Source organism: Grampus griseus (genome assembly GCF_964374135.1).
Source record: "Grampus griseus genome assembly, chromosome: 2".
In the NCBI taxonomy this organism is placed as follows: domain Eukaryota; kingdom Metazoa; phylum Chordata; class Mammalia; order Artiodactyla; family Delphinidae; genus Grampus; species Grampus griseus.
Window position 1 is genome coordinate 51,039,086 of NC_139018.1, and position 22,658 is coordinate 51,061,743.

Sequence of the window (22,658 nt, forward strand, 5' to 3'; positions counted from 1 at the left end):
TGGGAATAGTAATACTGTTTACATCATGAGACTGTTAGAAGGACTAGCTGTGTTTAGAACAGTGCCTGGTATGTATTGCAGCATAGAGTTTGTCATGTAAAAAATGATCTAGGGCTTCCCTGGTGGCGCAGTGGTTGAGGGTCCGCCTGCCGATGCAGAGGACACGGGTTCGTGCCCCGGCCCGGGAAGATCCCACATGCCACGGAGCGGCTAGGCCCGTGAGCCATGGCCACTGAGCCTGCGCGTCTGGAGCCTGTGCTCCGCAACGGGAGACGCCACAACAGTGAGAGGCCCACGTACCGCAAAAAAAAAAAAAAAAGATGATCTGTTTTAAAACATGATCTGACTGGCCCAGACACGTGGTTTATAAGTGCTAGAGGCACAACTTGAACTGTAATCCTCCTGCTTCCTAAGCTCACACTGTCTCCAGAAGCAGGGCTGCCATTCCAGCAAACAAAAAAGTATTTCTAAATTCCATTAGTGTTTCTTTTCTTTTATCCCACATTTGATTTCTTTGACTTATTAGCCTGAGAAATTACTGGATTACCTTCATGAGAGGTTTTGTCCACAACATCTGACTAGGCCATCACTTGATTTATTTGAGGCTGAGCCTGAGTTTTTATCATCATTGTGGTGGTTATTATGACTATTTTTAGAACTTGGTTGTATGGGCCTCTAAAAAACAAACTTAATTTTTTTTTTTTTTTTGCGGTACGCGGGCCTCTCACTGCTGTGGCCTCTCCCGTTGCGGAGCACAGGCTCCGGACACGCAGGCTCAGCGGCCATGGCTCACGGGCCCAGCCGCTCCGCGGCATGTGGGATCCTCCGGGACCAGGGCATGAACCCACGTCCCTCGCATCGGCAGGCGGACTCTCAACCACTGCACCACCAGGGAAGCCCCCAAACTTAAAATTTTTATTGCTAAATGATAAATCTTTTGAGGGGGCAAATTGAAAATTAGTAAAGTAAATTTAGAGATATTTATTTTTTATTTTAATAATTTATTTTATAAGCATATTTTATGACAGTTGAGCATTATTTAATACTTTGTATTTCTATGCAAATTTTAGGAAATTAGAGTATTAGGAAAGGTCTAAGAGAGGTTTTCCCTTTTTTGGTCAGTTTCTGTTTGATGAAGGGATTGGAGAAGAAGGACTTAATGGCTTTGAGGACAAGTTAGGTTATAATAAACTCATATGACAAACTAGAAAATTGGAAAGAGCAGTTCATTCATACACCCAAGATTGGGGTGACCTCAAAGTGCAGATGCCAAGCTTGGTGAGGACCACGTTACCACATTATCAAGGCATGGCTCTGTCCGCAGGGACGCCGAGGGAACTGAGGTTATGTAAAGCAATACATCCGTGTTGGGGGCTGTTAGCACCACCTAGGAGAAGTAAGGCTACTTACTCATTGGTTTCTCTCATCCTATTAAACACCTAAAACCTGGGCTTCAGAAGTGAATTATTTTTTTCCTCATAATGGTAAGGCCATGAGGTAGCTTTAGCTACTAACTTCCTCCTCACATCCCATTCTTTGTAATGGATAATGATAGGTCTTAAGTCTTATGTAAAGTCTACCCAAACACGATTTAAGATAAGGCTCTTAACCTCACTCCCAACTAGATAATTCCCCCCAAGTCCCTACTGTAAGGAAATTCCTGAGCTGCCACTGTTTCTCACTGTTAGAGCATTTCTGTAGAAATTCAGCTTGCAGAAGCGATCTAACTTTGGTCTCTATTATTTAAGACACTGTAATCTGATCTTTTATGGTGTTTTCCTACTGTCTATTTTGTAAGCTAAAGTTTCGCCTCCCAGTTACTCTGGAACATGTAGGTATTGATGAATTTGAGCTGATATTTTTTGGAACATTGCTGCTTTATTACAAAGCTCCTGGATTTCTCCGCTTTTGTCAGCTCTTGGGTGAGCCTTGGTGATAGGGTTATGTTAACAGAATTAACTGCCCTAACTCTTTGCTTATGAGGAAAGTAAATTTCAGTGATAGATCAATTAAGCAGATGTATTGATTTGTTGTGAATGTTACTTTAGTCTTCTTTTCTCATATTAAGACATTGTATAGATTCAAAAATATATAGGTTATCAAAATTTTACTTTCCACAGATTATTGTCTCCATCTCCTCCACCCCTGTCCTTGGCTCTGTATTTGTCCTTCTAAGTTAAAATGCACACATATACTATTTTACTTGCAGAGTTAGAGATAAGATATCCATATATATTTTCTATCTCTACCTCCAGTCTTTTTTTGAGCCTAAAATTCAGCCTCATTTATCATTCATAAAGGTACTTTGAATAAAAGGGGCATATAGTATAAATGCCAACAGTGTGTCATTTCACTACACCTGTAATGAAGTTATTGTTAATAGTTCTATCTGTCTATCATCCATCCATCCACCTATCTATCAAGTGTGAGAAAGATAGCAAAAAATTTATAAGAAGTCATCTTTGTTACTTTTAGAATTCTGTCTCATCATAAAATCTTATAAGAGGTTGAGACAGCTTAGAGCAAGTGAAACATCAGTGAAGGATGCTATATTAATGGATGTAGGGACAATGAAAATGATGTGTCTGAATGAGGAATAAATTGGTTGACTTTGGTGGTGCATAAATTCTATCAGGCCATTTGGACACACTTTAATAACCTTTGTTTCATTGCATGAAATGCTTACTCATTAGCTGGAAAGAGTGGCAGTGTCTCTGAGAAGGAAGAAACAGCTACAAGAGTAAACTACAGAATGTGCAGAGATCAGATTAACCCACCAAACTGAGTCAGTAAGATTTTGAGGAAGAGAAAACATGGGGTACAAAGCAATGTATTGCTGGTGAAGTCTGGTGCAGAACTGGTCTAATATCCTGGTTTGGCATCTCTACCAACTGAAGTCCTCTTATTTTAGGTCTGGTTAGTGTATTAATATTCTATTGCTGTGTAACAAACTACCACAGATTTAGTGGCTTAAAAGAGCACAAATTTATTGTCTCACAGTTTCTGTGGGTTGGGAGTCTAGGCAAGACCTAGGTGGGTCCTAAGGAATAATACAATCAGAGTGTTGGCCAGGGCAATGGATCATTTTCCAAGCGCACTCAGGAAACTGACAAATTTCACTTCTTGCGATTGGAAGACTGAGAGCTCCACCATGTTGCTGGCTGTTGCTGAGATGACCACAGCTCCTGGAGCCCTTATAGTTCCCTGCCACATTATTTGTATGAGATTTCTCACAACATGGCAGTGCGCATCTTCAAAACCAGCTAGAGAGAGAGAAAGCAGCAAGTCTGTTAGCAAGATGGAATTTGACGTAACATAATCTCTGGAGTGACATCACATCCCCTTTGCCGTAGTCTGTTGGTGAGAAGCAGGTCACAGGTCCTGTCCACACTCAAATGGAGAGGGCAAGAAAACCAGGAAGCAGGATCATGGGGTCACCTTGAAGTCTGTCTGGCATATTTAGTCAGGACATGCTGAGTCCCACAGAGAAGTGGAAATCACCCCCTGTGTAGGGCATAAAAGTATCTCCAAGACAGTGATCTAGCTGCAAAGTCACTTGCCTAGGGAAGGAAGAGGAAAGCCCTCTTTGGGGGCGGGGCTGTAGAGGAGGCAGCTACTCTAGCTTTTCATGCTTTAATACCTGAATTTATTATTGTCAGTGGCTATGTTTATGTTTAGAGGTTTCGTTGAGTGAGAAGAGTGGTAATGAACTAAAAGCTGCCTTAGACTGCTTCTATATATTTGAGATTTTCTTAGAGGAAGGAAAACAGGGTTTTGTTCTGGTTTCTTTTTAGGTTTATCAAGGTGACTGGTATTCTCTAGCATGCAGTGTAATTCTTACCTAGTTACTGGAAAGAATCGATGTACAGTGATCTCCTCAGATGTAACCACTGCCACTTTGGCTAACATCTTTTGCAGAACCTTTGGTATACTTTGTTTTGTTTTTGTTTTCTTAAAAATAAAGGTAATCACTTGCAATCAAAGGTAATAAATTTATTGACCCTAGGAACAAGGAAGCTTTTACTGACTGATGTTTAGTCTGGTGAAGATTTATAGCCAAGATGGTGATTATTTAGCTACTTAAGGATCTGAGAGTGGTTTATTGCCCACTGAGGGCCTGGCTTATATAATGTCGCTCCTAACTATGTTTTGATGGTTTTTCTTTCATAACAATTAATCACATTTTTTCCTCCCCATTCTTAGTTGCCCCATTCCCTGTCATTTGTTCTCCAAATTGCTTTTGGGCACTCCTCAATGCTTCTGTTACCACATCTACAGACCTAATATGAATAGCACACTCTGCTTGGAACGTGAGCACTAATTGAATTTGCTTACATTCAGTGATTTTAATGGGGCTCTGGAGGGTTGTTTAATGACAACTTTTATATGGAAGACACTGAAAAAATTAACATGTTACATTTAGTAAATTGGCAATTACTTAGCTCCATTATATCAAAACCAGTCACCTACATTTATTAATATTATATTCAAAAAGCACAGCTTTAATGCTAGGCTCCAGGTGTCTGTTTCCATGGGGCAGTGTTTATGTCAGCATTGTATTTCCACCCACCCACCACCAAAAATGTAGTGACTGAATTCTTAAGTGGAAAAACTCTAAAATGCAGCAACTACTGTAACTCACTTCACCCTTCTTTTCTGACAGACCCCTCCAAAGTGGTCTCATTGAAAGCTGATCTATCCCCAATTACAGAAATGATTGTTGGTTGTCTCAGCTCATCTTTGGGCCACATTCTTCTCACCAGTAATGTTTAGGAAAAGGTACTGAGATGTGAGATGAAGTCTGCATGTAGGCTTTTGGGAAAATTTATTTTGCTGTTGTAAAGAGGCATAGGAAGAAACAGTCCCTTTTTTTCTTTTTGAAGTCGTATCTACATATGACATCTGGAACTCTGGCAGCCATCCTGAGGCCACGAGGGCAGTTGACATACTTAAGATGTCAGAGTGGAGGCAGGGAAGGAAATGGAATATCTATGACATCATTTAACTTCTGAGTTAGCCTATCCCGAGATGCCCCACCTTGACATCTTAATATCTAAGATAATAAATATATTTATTATTTAAGCCATCCCAGTCATTACTTATTTCCTTCCTCCCTCCCTCCCATCCTCCCTCCATTCCTGCCTCCCTGCCTCCTGCTTTCTCTCTCTCCTTTCTGTCTTTCTGTCAACTAAAGGCATCGTGATTGAGTCACAAAAGTGTCTGGGAATCAGATTATAAAAGTAAGTATCTTATCAAACTTTCCACCTTCCTTCTGCTTTTCTCACTGATTATTTCAGTGAGGATTTGTTCATGCTTGTTTATGGAATGGGTGAAGGGGCTACCGCCTACTTTATATTATTGTGAGAATGACAATAATCAGGGCAAAACATAAGCCTAGTACTCAATAAATGGCAGCTACAATAGTTATATTAAAAAACAAATAAACAAAAAACCTAGGACCTGGAAACTTCTACTCATTGCTTATCTTTAGATCAATAGAAGCTAGAAAATTCTACTCATTGCTTATTTTTAGGTCCATTGTCATAGCCACAGCCCCTCAAGTTTTTAATATGTGAATAAGACTAAGTGGGAAAGACCAAATGTATCCACTGCCTGTATCTACCAAGCAGCTATTTATCTACTGAATGGATTTAGAATCAGCTCTTTTTTGGAAAAAAGTTTCACAGAGTTTTTTTCAAACTCTGACATGGCTTAATTAGCTACCAAAGCCCAATTTAGAGCCAGTAAGTCTGGGATCCATTTCTGCTCCTTCTTATGGATCAAGGGCAGGTCTCCTTCTAAACTCTGGGTTTTGGATTCCTGTCTAGAAAATGAAGACTACATCAATGTTTCCCTGATAATAAAAATCACTTTTTCAGTTTGGGGTAGTGGTGGGAATGTGGCATCCAGCTTGTCTACTTACAAACTATGTAATCCTGGGCATGTCAGCTAACTTCGCTGAACTTCAGAGTCCTTGTTTATAAAATGGAAATAATGCCTCACGAGACTGTGGTGAGTGAGAATCAAATATAATGTGTATGTGAAAATGCTCTTATGAAAAACAACGTGCTATATATATGTGAGGTGAGAATGTGTTGTTAGGATTATCGTCAAAGACCATCTTTTGTAGTTCCTTGTGAAGCCTATACTGTCTTTTTAGCTTGCTTTGTTACTCATTATCTCACAATTGGAGTTTTCCAGAGGCTCCATAGTTGATGATACCATGACAGATTGAATATAGAAGCAGATACGAGACTTCTTTCTTTTTTATGCAAGCAAATTTTTAATAACAAAAATTCTATTTTTAACATGGGCAAATATACTTGGCTAAGTTCAGATCTTAACCAAAAAATGTATCTAGCCCAACAGTGCAACCATACAGCTTTGTACAGAACATTCCATAGATCAACACAAAATACATTTGAGCACAAAAATAAAAAGTATTTAAAGAGAATCTCTAAGCAGTATTTTATTTCTGCAAAACAGACATATAGTACTGATTAAATATCTACAAGTGCTTTTCCTCTACAAAAATACATATATTCTTAATAGACTAAGTCATTAATAAAGACCTGGTAATCTTTCACTTCAATTTGAATGATTTATAAGCTAAATCTTACAACCACAAAAAGGTTTTTATCTGTATTAAGACGTTACCACTTTTGACCAAAAAAAAAAAGCTTAAAATATTTTATATTTCAAAAGAAAATTAGCAACATAACTGTACAATATAGTCTATGATGGTTTTAGTTAGTGTGAGGGCTACTCTATTAAAAATTGGTACTTGCTGTTGTGTTGCCAGATGCAGAAATGCAGCAGAACACTGGTGCTCCCTCACAAACTCTTGTTGACCACAGCTTCATAAGGACACTTAGGCCCCCATCCCCATTCAAAAAAATACAGCAAAAGAAAACCAACCCCAAACAATGTTATGCTGATCCCATTCCATTTCTAATGTGCAGAACCCCTGCTCTTCTGGACTGATGTGAAGTCCATGGATACATAATCTATTCACTATCTCTGCATTGCCCAGAAATATTTAATCTTCAGTTTGTACTAGATTAGTCTCTTTTTTTGGAATAATGAATGTTTTTATTTATTTAATACATCTTTATTGGCGTATAATTGCTTCACAATACTATGTTAGTTTCTGTTGTACAACAAAGTGAATCAGTCATATGCATACATACATCCCCATATCCCTTTCCTCTTGAGCCTCCCTCCCACCCTCCCTATCCCACCCCTCCAGGTGGTCACAAAGCACTGAGCTGATCCCCCTGTGCTATGCTCCTGTTTCCCACTAGCTGTCTATTTTACGTTTGGTAGTGTATATATGTCAGTGCTACTCTTTACTTCGTCCCAGCTTACCCTTCCCCCTCCCCGTGTCCTCAAGCACATTCTCTATGTCTATATTCCTGTCCTGCCACTAGGTTCATCAGTACCATTTTATTTTTTTTAGATTCCATATATATGTGTTAGCATACGGTATTTGTTTTACTCTTTCTGACTTACTTCACTCTGTATGACAGACTCTAGGTCCATCCACCTCCCTACAAATAACTCAACTTCGTTCCTTTTTGTGGCTGTGTAATATTCCATTGTATATATGTGCCACATCTTCTTTATCCATTCATCTGTCGATGGACACTTAGGTTGCTTCCATGTCCTGGCTATTGTAAATAGAGCTGCAATGAACATTGTGGTACATGACTCTTTTTGAATTATGGTTTTCTCAGGGTATATGCCCAGTAGTGGGATTGCTGGGTCATATGGTAGTTCTATTTTTAGTTTTTTAAGGAACCTCCATATTGTTCTCCATAGTGGTTGTATCAGTTTACATTCCCACCAACAGTGCAGGAGGTTTCCCTTTTCACCACACGCTTTCCAGCATTTATTGTTTCTAGAGTTTTTGATAATGGCCATTATGACTGGTGTGAGGTGGTACTTCATTGTAGTTTTGATTTGCATTTCTCTAATAATTAGTGACATTGAGCATCTTTTCATGTGCCTTTGGCCGCCTGTATGTCTTCTTTGGTGAAATGTCTTTAGGTCTTCTGCTCATTTTTGGATTGGGTTGTTTGTTTTTTTGATATTGAGCTGCATGAGCTGTTTGTATATTTTGGAGATTAAGCCTTTGTCCATTGTTTCATTTGTTTCACCCATTCTGAGGGTTGTCTTTTCATCTTGTTTATGGTTTCCTTTGCTGTGCAAAAGCTTTTAAGTTTCATTCTGTCCCATTTGTTTATTTTTGTTTTTATTTTCATTACTCTAGGAGGTGGGTCAAAAAAGATCTTGCTGTGATTTATGTCAAAGAGTGTTTTTCCTGTTTTCCTCTAAGAGTTTTATAGTGTCTAGTCTTACATTTAGGTCTTTAATCCATTTGGTGTTTATTTTTGTGTATGGTGTTAGGGAGTGTTCTAATTTCATTCTTTTACATTTAACTGTGCAGTTTTCCCAGCACCACGTATTGAAGAGGCTGTCTTTTCTCCATTGTATGTTCTTGCCTCCTTTGTTGTAAATTAAGTGCCCATATGTGCTTGGGTTTCTCTTGGCATTCTATCCTGTACCATTGATCTATACTTCTGTTTTGTGCCAGTACCATACTGTCTTGATTACTGTAGCTTTGTATTATAGTTTGAAGTCAGGGAGCCTGAATCCTCCAGCTCCATTTTTCTTTCTCAAGATTGCTTTGGCTATTCGGGGTCTTTTGTGTTTCCATACGAATTTAAAAAATTTTTGTTCTAATTCTGTGAAGAATGCCATTGGTAGTTTGATAGGGATTGCATTCAATCTGTAGATTTCTTTGGGTAGTATAGTCATTTTCACAATATTGATTCTTCCAATCCAAGAACGTGGTATATTTCTCCATCTGTTTATGTCATCTTTGATTTCTTTCACCAGTGTTTTATAGTTTTCTGAGAACAAGTCTTTTGCCTGCTTAGGTAGGTTTATTCCTAGGTATTTTTTTCTTTTTGTTGCAATGGTAAATGGGAGTGTTTCCTTAATTTCTCTTTCTGACTTTTTATTGTTGGTGTATAGGAATGCCAGAGATTTCTGTGCATTAACTTTGTATCCTGCAACCTTACCAAATTCGTTGATTAGCTCTAGTAGTTTTCTGGTGGCATCTTTAGGATTTTCTATGTATAGTATAATGTAATCTGCAGACAGTGACTGTTTTACTTTACTTCTTCTTTTCTGATTTGTATTCCTTTTATTTCTTTTCTTCTCTGATTGCTGTGGCTAGGACTTCTAAAACTATGTTGAATAATAGTGGCAAGAGTGGACCTCCTTGTCTTGGTCGTGATCTTAGTGGAAATGCTTTCAGTTTTTCACCATTGAGTATGATGCTTGCTGTGGGTTTGTCATGTATGGCCTTTATTATGTTGAGGTAGATTCCCTCTATGCCCATTTTCTGGAGAGTTTTTATCATAAATGGGTGTTGAATTTTGTCAAAAGCTTTTTCTGCATCTATTGAGATGATCATATGGCTTTTATTCCTTAACTTGTTATTATGGTGTATCACATTGATTGATTTTTGTATACTGAAGAATCCTTGCATCCCTGGGATAAATCCCATTTGATCCTTGCATCTATGTTCATCAGTGATATTGGTCTATAATTTTCTTTTTTGTGATGTCTTTCTCTGGTTTTGGTATCAGGGTGATGTTGGCTTTGTAGAATGAATTTGGGAGTGTTCCTCCCTCTGCAATTTTTTGGAAGAGTTTGAGAAGGATCGGTGTTAGCTCTTCTCTAAATATTTGATAGATTTCACTGTGAAACCATCTGATCCTTGACCTTTGTTTGTTGGAAGATTTTTAATTACAGTTTCAATTTCATTACTTGTTATAGGTCTGTTTATATTTTCTAATTCTTCCTGGTTAAGTCTTGGAAAATTGTACCTTTCCAAGAATTTATCCATTTCTTCATGGTTGTCCATTTTATTGGCATATAGTTGTTTGTAGTAGTCTTTTATAATCCTTTGTATTTCTGTGGTGTCAGTTGTGATTACTCCTTTTTCATTTCTAATTTTATTGATATGTGTCTTCTCCCTTTTTTGCTTGATGAGTCTGAGTAAGGCTTTATCAATTTTGTTTATCTTCTCAAAGAACCAGCTTTTAGTTTTATTGATCTTTGCTATTGTTTTTTTCGTTTCTGTTTCATTTATTTCTGCTCTTATCTTTATGATTTCTTTCCTTTTACTGACTTCGGATTTTCTTTGTTCTTCTTTCTCTAGTTGCTTTGGGTGTAGGGTTAGATTGTTTTTTTTTGTTTTTTTTGTTTTTTTTTTTGTGGTATGCGGGCCTCTCACTGCTGTGGCCTCTCCCGTTGCAGAGCACAGGCTCCAGATGCACAGGCTCCAGATGTGCAGGCTCAGCAGCCATGGCTCACGGGCCCAGCTGCTCCTCGGCATGTGGGATCTTCCCGGACCGGGGCATGAACCCGTGTCCCCTGCATCGGCAGGCGGACTCTCAACCACTGCGCCACCAGGGAAGCCCTAGATTGTTTATTTGAGACTTCTGTTGTTTCTTGAGGTAGGATTGTATTGCTATAAACTTCCCTCTTAGAACTGCTGTTGCTAAGTCCCATAAGTTTGGGGTCATCATGTTTTCATTGTCATTTGTTTCTGTGTATTTTTTGATTTCCTCTCTGATTTCTTCAATGATCTCTTGATTATTTAGTAGTGTATTGTTTAGCCTCCATGTGTTTGTGTTTTTTACAGTTTTTTTCCTGTAATTGATTTCCAGTCTCATAGCGTTGTGGTCAGAAAAGATGCTTGATACGATTTCCATTTTCTTAAATTTTCCAAGGCTTGATTTGTAACCCATGATGTGATCTATCCTGGAGAATGTTCCATGTGCACTTCAGAAGAAAGTGTATTCTGCCACTTTTGGGGGGAATGTTCTATAAATATCAGTTAAATCTCTCTGGTCTACTGTGTCTTTTAAAGCTTGTGTTTCCTTATTTATTTTCATTTTGGATGATCTGTCCATTGGTGTAAGTGGGGTGCTAAAGTCCCCTACTATGATTGTGTTACTGTCGATTTCCCCTTTCATGGTTGTTAACATTTGCCTTATGTATTGAGGTGCACCTATGTTGGGAGCATAAACATTTATAATTGTTATATCTTCTTGGATTGATCTCTTGATCATTATATAGTGTCCTTCCTTGTCTCTTATAGCAGTCTTTATTGTAAAGTCTATTTTATCTGATAGGAGAATTGCTACTCAAGCTTTCTTTTGATTTCCATTTGCATGGAATATCTTTTTCCATCCCTTCACTTTCAGTCTGTATGTGCCCCTAGGTCTGAAGTGGGTCTCTTGTAGACAACATATACATGGGTATTGTTTTTGTATCCATTCAGCCAGTCTGTCTCTTTTGGTTGGGGCATTTAATCCATTTACATTCAAGGTTATTATCGATATGTATGTTTCTATTACCATTTTCCTAATTGTTTGGGGTTTGTTTTTGTGGGTCTTTTTCTTCTCTTGTGTTTCCCACCTAGAGAAATTTCTTTAGCATTTGTTGTAAAGCTGGGTTGGTGATGCTGAATTCTCTTAGCTTTTGCTTGTCTTGGAAGCTTTTGATTTCTCCATCGAATCTGAATGCGATCCTTGCTGGGTAGAGTAATCTTTGTTGTAGGTTTTTCTTTTTCATCACTTTAAGTATGTCCTGCCACTCCCTTCTGGCCTGCAGAGTTTCTGCTGAAAAATCAGCTGATAACCTTATGGGGATTTCTTTGTATGTTATTTTTGGTTTTTCCCTTGCTGCTTTTAATATTTTTTCTTTGAATTTAATTTTTGTTAGTTTGATTAATATGTGTCTTGGCGTGTTTCTCCTAGGGTTTATCCTGTATGGTGCTCTCTGTGTTTCCTGGACTTGGGTAACTATTTCCTCTCCCATGTTAGGGAAGTTTTCCACTATAATCTCTTCAAACATTTTCTCAGACCATTTCTTTTTCTCTTTTTCTTCTGGGATCCCTATAATTCAAATGTTGGTGTGTTTAGTGTTGCCCCAGAATTCTCTGAGATTGTCTTCCATTCTTTTCATTCTTTTTTCTTTATTCTGCTCCTCAGCAGTTATTTCCACCATTTTGTCTTCCAGCTCACTTTTTCATTCTTCTGCCCCAGTTATCCTGTTATTGATTCCTTCTAGTATATTTTTTCATTTCAGTTATTGTGTTATTCATCTCCGTTTGTTTGTTCTTTAGTTCTTCTAGATCTTTGTTAAACATTTCTTGTATTTTCTCACTCTGTGCCTTCATTCTATTTCTGAGATTCTGGATCATCTTTACTATCATTAATCTGAATTCTTTTTCAGGTAGACTGCGTATTTCCTCTTCATTTATTTGGTCTTGTTAGTTTTTTACTTTGCTCCTTCATCTTGCTCCTTCATAGTTTTTTGCCATCTCATTTTTCTTTCTTTTTGATGGGTGGGATTTTGTTCCTATCTTACTGGTTATTTGGCCTGAGGCTTCCAACACTGCAATTTGTAGGTTATTAGGTAGAGCTGGGTCTTGGTGCTGAGATGAGGACCTCCAGGAGACCTCACTGTGATGAATATTCCCTGGGGCCTGAGGTTCTCTGTTAGTCCAGTGGTTTGGACTCAGAGCTCCCACTGCAGGAGCTTTGGCCTGACCCCTGGCTCTTGAACCAAGATCCTGCAACCTGTGCGCGGTGGCAAAAAACATAAAAAGGCGAACAATTACAAAGACTAAAAACTAAAATTAGACTAGGAAACTAACCGATATGTTAGAAAGAATATAAAAATAAAGATATAGATGAAACAACAACCAGAAGGTAAAACAGAAGCACAGTAGTAAAAAAGAGTAGAAGAAAAAAAAAAGGTGGAAAAGGCCTTGGCGGTGGAGGGTGGGGCCTAAGTAGGGGTGGGATTTGGGCAGTGGGCATGGCCTATGTTAGGACTCACAGGGCTGCAAAAGGCCCTGAGGGTGTGGGGGGTGGGCCTTAGGCTCAAGGGAACAGAATGGGCCAAAGCTTGCCTCTGGTCTCAGAGGGTGGGGGACCCCACTTGGGAGTCCACCTGGCTTTCTGGGCCCAAGTGGGTGGGGCAAATGCCCTCCTCTCCTCTCCCACTCCTCTGGTCCTGGAGGGCCCCTCCCACCTGCCTCTCCTGGTCTTCTCTGCTGCCAGGACCAATGTAGCCCAGAGGGGGCCTCTGAGGGCATAGAACCCATCCCGAGAGCCGGGCAGACTTCCCTGGCCAATTGGGCAGGAGAAACGCTCGGCATGCTCTCCCTGATCTGAGCCCCCAAGGGTCCCTCCATTCATGGAAGTCCCTCAGGGACTCCGGTCCTGTCTAGCTTTCACTTCACCCCACTCAGTCCCTCCACATCCTACCAGTTCATTTGGGATTTCCTCCCTTCTCCTTGGGCATGGAAGTCCCCCACCAGCATCTGGCAGGTGTCCTAGTTGTGGGGAGACGTGAACTTCGCGTCTTCCCATGCCGCCATCTTGACTCCACCCTCTAGATTAGCTTCTTATTCCATGAAGCTCTGAAGGTTGGAAGAAAACTGGACTCAGTATTTAATGTTTCACTTGATTCTAGATTTAAAGATAATTAAAATTAAAAAAGTATTTGTGAATAATGACTCAAGTTTTGAATCCTAGGAAAAGGGGCATAAAAAGTGTTTGGACACATTCTAATGAGCATCTAAAATAATTTATTTTTGTTTAATTTCATAACTTTCTGAAAAGGAAGTGTTTGAGCACGTTAATTCTATTTGAAAGTATAGTAAGGATAGCAAATAAACACAAAACCCCGTAATGTATATTTGAGTACATTTTAATGAACTTTCAATCTGAACTTTTTTCAACAGAATACTACTGAACTAGGTATATTAATTAAATCCAGAATTATTTGGTTATTTTGTGCTTTCAAAGGGTTTGAGTTTCTAGTATATTTAATATTTTTCAATTTTTATAAACCAGATCTGGCAGACATTTTATATTCCTTATTGTAGGGATAGATATATATCTCAAAATAATAGCGTTTCACATTTTTATGTTTCTAACCCAGAAAATTAAAGTTATGGCAAACTCACTCATTTTTGTAATTCCCACAAGCAATATCTATATCTCACTGGTACAGAGTATAGCCTGCTTGAAAATTCCTTATGGTATACCAGAGTATGTAATGGAGTGCATCCATCTTTATCCTATCCAAGGAGGTTTACCTAGTGGCCTGTCAGGAAGACTTCATAATGTGAGCTTTACTTGAGGTGGCCCACAGCATGGGCTCCCCAATAGATTGGTGTGAGGACAGGGCTTAACCTGGTCTATATGCTCTTCATCTGGGGCTTATCTTGCCGAATTTGGCTGTATGGCTAGATTCTAAAAACAAAGTAATTGCTGAGAAACGAGACAAAGAATTACTTTTAAAAAACCACAGGCTTTTAAGAAAATTTTGCTTTTGAGTACAGAAAAAGCATTTACTTATGTGAGTCCAATAGAATGTACTGTTTTTTATACAACTAAGCATGTTTGCATTTTTACCAAAGTCTGTCTTTAATAAAATTTCTCATATTACTAAGAACCCAGAAACTAAATAAGCATAATTTTAGTCTATATTGCCTCCATGGAATAAAAAGCTTCTCAAATTAGAATGTAAAATCTCAATTTCAGTTTTCTTTTCAAAGTATGTTATTTCTCCCACTTTTCATCCAGAAGGAGGCTATTTGTTGTGTTAATCTCTTTTTCATCTTTGAGGATTTCCTAAGATCTGTCAGATGGTGCTGGAAAAACAAGAATCATAGCTGAAAGGAAGTATGTTCTGATTATTGCAAGAAAAACCTGCACTTGATTGATGTTACCATGAAAATTAAGTTTAAAGTCTTTCTTTGGTGATATTTTAGCAATTACTCAAGGTTATTGCTTAATTATATAGAAGTAAATTGCAGTCTAAAAATTTCCAACCTCCAGACAGTTAAACTGTCTCTCTAACATGGTTATTAACAGTAAAATGTCTTTGGTGAATTATTTTCTTATGAAAATCTTTCAAAAAGAGATTACTGTAAGTTACAAGAGCCTATTTAGTTACAAGACCATTGATAAGAGACAGGGACAGAAAACTCAAAATATATGCGGTAAATCTAAAACAGAAATGCACTTTAGCGATTAGGCACTTTCTCTTAAATAGTTCAGTAAAGCTAAACAGTTCACAATATTATGTAACACACTTTTCTTCCCTTAAAGAATCATTTCAAGTTACATATAGTTGAGCAAACTCATTACATTTATCAAATGTGGCCTATTAATATGGGATAGATTTTTAATGAATAAAGAAATATACTTTTCTAAAAGTAGTTAAAAGACATCACCCCAACATATCTGGACCCCAGACTGAATGACCTAATACTGCCTCATCAGTGAAACTTTTAGTTTATTTGTTTTTATACTTTAAAGCATAATCTGGAGAAAGGGCCATATTTGGATTTTTCTATTAACTAATGTAATTACTTCAGTTAAAGTAAAGTCCTATAAAGTACAGTCCTTCTTTAGATCCAAGGATCCTTGACCCTTGTGCATCTATGATATCTAAAGCAGACAAAACAGATTACAAAATCTTTTATGGAAGTAAAGTTCTTTCAGTTTGTTGCTTAAGAAACAAGAGATTAAAGAAAAACTTAATTTAGTTTTATTCTCCAATTTTGCAGATTCAGATGATTATTCCTATAGGCTATTTGTCTAAGGAGTTTATCTTATTAGCACCCCAAGTTTGTAAAACTAACCACCTGTGTATTTTTGCCTTTAAATTTTTCTATACCTGGTTTCTTACAAATTCTACAACCTGACTAGGGATAATTAACTAGGGATTAGTGTATTACTAGATATGAAAATAGTACCACACTTAGAAAAACATAGTTGAGTATATGAAGAAGTCTGTGGTTCTAATAGTAATACCATGTTACTTAGGACCATCATAAAATGTGTACCTTTCCCCATATAACTGATGCCCTTCTTTATGCAAGGTTTTCACATGTTTTGGCACATATTCCATTGCATTTCAATAAAAATGTTAATACATTAACATTAAATAGAGGAATTTTATATAAAACTATTCTCAATGCCATAAATGCTTCCTATATGTTTCCTTGGAAAATAGTGACATTATATAAGATGAGGCAGCAGGCCAAATTTAATAAGATCATGTATATAAAATTCATTTAAGGCTTTAAGTTTTGGCTGGGAACCCCAAAACATCCAGGTCTCATTTGTGGTTTTTTAAAATGCACTCTCAATTCATTTTGAGTTAATTAAAATCAGCTTCCATAAGTAATCAAGGACATTATCATAGCTCTGACCTTAAAGAACTTATGTATAAAACAATAATCCCAGTTCCCCCTGATTACTACAGGATCTAAAATGAAATATCCTCAAACCATTAATTCTGGTTAAGCATATTTATCTATGACACTGCATTTTTTCTATTTTATACATATGGTATGGGAATGTGACAGGTCACTAACAGTTTTAATCTACAATTGCTTTGAGATTTTTGAAATTCATAAAGTAGCTAATGTTATCTGCCCTAAACATCCTAATACTTAAATCCTCATAACCTTCTGCATGCCACAATGACGCACACTTAAGGCCAACTGAAAAGAGGGAAACAGTGTACTCATTAGATAAAAGCCACAATATAACGATGCACCATGTTTCATGAAGCAGCACCGGCTCGTCATAAGGCCTTATGAAGGATTAACCTCACTTACTCATTAATTTTGTTAGAAGTAAATGTGATCAGCTGCCAACATTTCAAATGGTTGCGAATCTCACTTCAGCCCTCCAAGAAGTCACGTACATTTTCTGGAGGGTGAACAGGCCCTCCCTGTGCGACTGGTAGACGACATAGACAGATGACGCAAGATGCCTATAATTATAATGGACTTTAAAGTAAAGAACAGTTGGAATTCTTCCCCAAAGGACTTGCACACTCAAGAGTGAACTGTTTTGCACACAAAAAGCTTACTGAGAACAGGACAGTGGCTCAAGGACCACTTTTCTAAATATATTTCCCATACAAAATAATTTCAAGATATAATAATTATTAGTTCCTTGTACAGTACTCTATTTAAACAAGAATTAATCAAATAGTAAGTATGTGAAAACTGCAACACCACAAAGATTGAGGCATGTTACTAGTGTAATCAAACAATAGACCAGGCAAGCAAAATATTTAGAAGGCTGAATCAGGGCCGCATATCTAACTGATTTCAAGCGTGACTTGTACACTGTGAGACAGCACAGATAACTTATGCAGATGGTTCAGTAGCAGAATGGCACTTGGTTTGCTCTTAATAGAAACAACATAAATGCAGCTGACAATTTAGAGACAGACGATAGCCTTATTCGCATGCTGAAAATCTGGTTGTGTCCCTCTAGTCCACACACCGTTCACTGTGCAATCTGTTGATGAGTAAACACATAGTGCAGGATTCATTCAGTGGGATCTAGGCCCCTTGGTCTAACCGAAATCAATTCTTGGTCGATACTGCAATACCATGGGGTATGACTGATACAAAGGGCCAGCCTGAGGGCAGGCTTGTGAAGATGAGCAGTTCAGACACCGAAAGTTTTCGCCTTTTAGTCGCCATCTTGTCATGTCGATGAACTCCACAGTATGGTCCTTCTCCATAATTTCACCATTGCACAGCACATCCAACTCATAAGAACTTGGAAGTTTTAGTTTTAAACTTAGAAATTTTTTAATAGTTCCCACAGTTACACGTGTAGAAAACCAAATGAATTCCTTCATTAAACCCTTTACTGCATTGTCCCGATTGTCCATCATTTTGTAAACGATCTAGACATATAGCAATTTGTGGGTCAATTCTGTGATAGCTTTTTTTTTTAAAATTTATTTAATTTACTATTTTTGGCTGTGTTGGGTCTTCGTCGCTTCGTGCAGGCTTTCTCTAGTTGCGGCAAGCGGGGACTACTCTTCGAAGGTTCGGGGGCGTGGGCTTCTCACTGCGGTGGCTTCTCGTTGCGGAGCACAGCTTCTAGGCACGTGGGCTTCAGAATTTGTGTCACATGGGCTTCAGTAGTTGTGGCTCACGGGCTCTAGAGTGCAGGCTCAGTAGTTGTGGCACACGGGCTTAGTTGCTACACGGCATGGGGGATCTTCCCGGACCAGGGCTCAAACCCATGTCCCCTGCATTGGCAGGCGGATTCTTAACCACTGCACCACCAGGGAAGCACTGTGATAGTCTTTATCATCTTGATTTTCATCACCTTCTTCGTCTACTTTAGGTTTGTCAACTTTTGAAGTATCATCTTGTCCATTTTCTTGAGGCTTGTTTTTCTTCCAAAATTCACTCTCAAGTTCTTGTTCTTGTGGTCCAGGGACCAACTTAAATATAATTTCCTCTAATGTGTTATCCAAGCTCAACCTTTCTGATGGGTTTGTCTCATGAACCTGGTTGCCACACCTTGGACAACCATTGCTATCTTCAAAGTGCTGGACGGTACAGGTCTTACAGAAGATGTGGAGGCATTCCGTCACTGCAGTTGGCTTGATCAGATACCCTTTATAGATACAGCAGATGATGTAAGGATTGAAATCTTTTACCAAGTGTTTCCTTTGGGTAGCCATTTGTGGTTAGCTAGGACTGGCTCTAGTAGTTCAGGCAAACAGGGGTATTAAGTGGATGAGAGTTTGATCCCAGGAGTTCCCAACTGCATGTCCCGAGGCATTAGAACTAACATCCAGACTTCTCATGTAATCGCTGGTCATCACTCCTTTTGGTGGTTCTACTTTTCTGTATCCTGGGGCTGCGGCCACCGCTGCTCCTCAACGCCAGCATGCTGACCTCAGAGGGAAGGAAACAAAGAGAAGTAGCACCTGCTGCGGCCTGGCCAGTCCCTGGGCCCCATGGAGACTTGTATTTTCTAAATTTAATATTTACTTTATATTGGAGTATAGTTGATTTACAATGTTGTGTCAGTTTCAGGTGTACAGCATAGTGATTCAGTTATACATATACATGTATCCATTCTTTTTCAGATTCTTTTCCCATATAAGTTACCACAGAATATTGAGCAGAGTTCCCTGTGCTATACAGTAGGTCCTTATTGATTATCCATTTTACATATAGTAGTGTGTATATGTTAATCCCAAACTCCTAATTTATCCTCCCCACCATTCCCCTTAGGTAACCATAAGTTTGTTTTTGAACTCTGTGAGTCTGTTTCTGTTTTGCAAATAAACTCATTTCTATCATTTTTTATTAGAGACTAGAATTCTAATAAGCCAGAGTCACAAAGAGATAAAGCAGTACCACTCTTCCTATTACATTTTTTTGGAAGAAAATATAGTTGTTTTCATGAAAATATGTCATTTATGTTAACATATATATTTGAATTATTTTAAAATGACAATATAATGCTTGAAATTTATTGGTTTAATTTTCAGTAAGGCAAGCATCCAGTGATATCCATATAAACACCCACATGAAACTCCACATAAACAAAGGATCTTTGAAGTTGCAGTAATCTTTAAGATTGTGAAGGAGTCCCAAGACCAGCATATTTGAGAATCACTGGTCTAGGCTAGGCTCCTTTTCTCTGACTCTGGGAGAGCCCTGTGCTCCCTATTTCCTCTGCCTTCTAGGCTGAATTTCTTTGTCCACTACACTGATAGTTCCTACTTAATGGCCAGCTTCTAGTTTCTTTCTCTTTTTCTGTGACTCTTCCATGAACCCTTGTGACGTGGATTTTGATCTCGGTTTTCTAGATCTCACAGTCATTCTTCTTTCTCTTCCTTGATGGGGGTCAGGAATCTCGGGTAAGTTCTCTTCCAGGCAATTTAACACAGTAGTAGACTTCTGTTTTGTTTTTTTCTGCCTCACATCCAAGCTCCCTTCCTGTTTTGGGGAATCCCATATTGTTGAATCTTGGTGGGAGACAGCTGCATCTCCCACTTCAGTAACTAAAGGCAGCAAATACCCCTCCATACTCATGTTCCATTGGGTACAGCCATGTGAACTAGGCTTGACTAACTGAAGGCCCTGCCTGGGACTTTGACTCTGGAGTGGGTGACGGAAGGAGGAAGGATGGGTTCAGACTTATTTGTGGCAGCATAAAGTATTCAGTGGTTAACTGGGACCACACGCAGTGCCAGCAGTAGCAGTGTCCTGCGGTGATGTGGACCGTGCTGTTGGCAGTGAGGTTCTGCACAGCCTGGGAATCCTAATGCATCGATGCCTTTGTTTCCGCCCATTTTATGTGCTTTCTCCAGCTTTTCTGTCAATTCTGCAAGCTACCTGATTTCCTTTCAATATATTCCTTTTCTGCCTACGTTAGCCAGAGACCATTTCTATTTACAATCAATAATAGCTAACACTTCAATAGTGCTTTCTGTGTGCCAGGCACTGTTCTTAGTACTTTGCATGTATTAACTCCTTTAATACTCACAGCAGCGCTGTAAGAAAGATACCATTATAAACCTCTTTCTACGTATGGGGAAAATATGATAGAGGTTAAATCCTGTTCCCCATATCACACAGATATTAAGTGGCCATGCCAGGCTGCAGGCCCAGGCAGACTGGCTCCAAGCCCAGGCTTTTACACTCTCTGTACCACTCTGGCTGAACACATACGTGACTGAGACAAAGATATAAGTCTAAATTACCACTGAGCAAGCAGTAGGGGCCAGTGCTACATGAAATCTGGGTCTTTCATCAGCTCTTACAAATATAATCCTTTTGACAAACAGGCATGGGCCTTCATTTGCATATGAAGCCGAATTTAAAACAGTAATAGCAAATTAATTTGTGGTTAGCCATGGCAGGTATTCTTCTAAATATTTTAAATTTTCCTTTCTAGCTGGGCTTTATATGGATTATAACGAGAGTCTATTTAGGGTCTGTCAAATAAGGTGGTAACATGCCCTGTACCTTTAAATATGTGTGCATACACATATATATTAAATGTATGTTAACTGGCAGTTGCACGTAGTGCTGATGGCTTGCCGGTGGTTGAAATGGAGAAATGACCAATGGTGTAATGTATCAGCACTTCAGTGTGTGCTCCCCTGGAACTCAGGATAATCTGAGTTGGTTAGATCCTCTCCACCTCCTTTCTCACACTCCTCCACTCTCCAGGGCTAAGCAAGGGAATATGGATGCTGTATTTTATTTTATCTAAACCATAAAATGAACATCAGGCAGTGATGTTCAATTACTAGATGTTTAATTACAAGAAAGGAAAAAAAAATCAAACAATAAAAAGATTTCAGAGCATTAGCTCAGTTCCATACACTGCATTGTATAATTACTACCCACCCAGCTTCTCAGCAATTACATCATCACGAGCAGTGAAATTACATTTCAGTGATAATTTTAAAAGTATAGCAGTAGCAATCCAGTATTAATAACTCTGAACTCCGAGTACGGAAAACTAGTGTCTATGGTTCAGTAAATACTACCGCTTGTAGTTGGAGTTAAATCTTCATTTAGCGTAGATTTAATATGTTACCTCTTTAACCTTCACCAGTGTGTTCCTTGTTCTCTAAAAGTTTCATGATCCCATTCAAACAAAGACCAGATGTAGTGCCACGGACCTCTGACAGGGAACAGAGAGCTTGACTTTACGAGCAATGGAAGGGTACTCAGGGAGCTTGTTTTGCAGTGTTCCAGGGAGATAGTGGTGTAATTGTGCCATATTGAAAGCTTTGATAGCTTGGGGAGGACGAGGCGGCAGCAGCAATGAATTCTAGTATGATGAAAAGAGATGTGTTTTGAATACAGGCAAAGCATTGAACTCGCTGGTCAGTCTCTTGCTCCACGTGAAGATAACAGCACACCATGTTGTCTTTTGGAAGACAGAGACACAGGACTTCCACTCATTTGAGTGTTCATCATTTTCCCATTAATTTTCACAAACTATTCGGCAGCCTAAAACTCATATTCTGAACTTCAAGAGTGGCCAAAGTAAGGGCTTCAGGCAAAATTTCACCCTAGGGATATTGAACCATGGGAGGGTTCAGTTTAGATTTTGGTGTTTGGTCCAGTTTTACCAGAGGGCCACTCTTTGATCAACACTGTGGTCAAGGCTGTGTAATTCTGAGCCTTTCAAGTGCTGCTTGTGGAATGCCCTAGCGGAGGTCAAGCATAACTATGCTTCTCATGGAAAGAATTTCATAGAAGTATTCTTCTGTCATGACTACAGAAAATCAGGAAAAGTTCTTGAAATAATACAATTGCTTGATGGCACTTATGGCTAATGCAAAGTAACCATATTTCTCTATTAGCCACAGAGAAATCAAACTAATATTCCCTGTCTTCCTTATTGTGTTTGACCATTACTCCTCACAAGGCACACACATATCTCCCCTAACCATTCTTTAGTTTTACAGTTCCTGGTCTGTTTTATCTCTGACCCTGTGTTAGGCACATCTTCAGAATTTTAAGAGGGATAGGAAATTGATGTTGTCCACTCTGTCTTGTTCCCTTCCACTGTGTTTTGAAAAGTGTCTTGGGACTTCTGTATGTCCTTCAAAAGTGTTTCTCCTGTTGACTTTTCTAGAAGTTGGGTCACCCAGATGTGCCAGGGTAGATAAGAGGACATTGAATTGGCTCCCTGGAGTAAAGAATCAGGGTGATAAACTGGACTTTCAACACCTACAGGACTAGGAAT

At 38.8% G+C, this 22,658-nt stretch overlaps 1 pseudogene across 1 annotated transcript; it reads right to left on the reverse strand.

The window, feature by feature from the left end:
• Positions 1-17,471: 17,471 nt before the first annotated feature.
• Positions 17,472-18,615, reverse strand: LOC309819097 (polycomb group RING finger protein 5-like; annotated as a pseudogene). The gene is made up of 2 exons: positions 18,203-18,615; positions 17,472-17,852 (listed from the first exon to the last, which is right to left on the reverse strand). The product of its transcript is annotated as a polycomb group RING finger protein 5-like (transcript).
• Between the last annotated feature and the right edge of the window lie 4,043 nt (positions 18,616-22,658).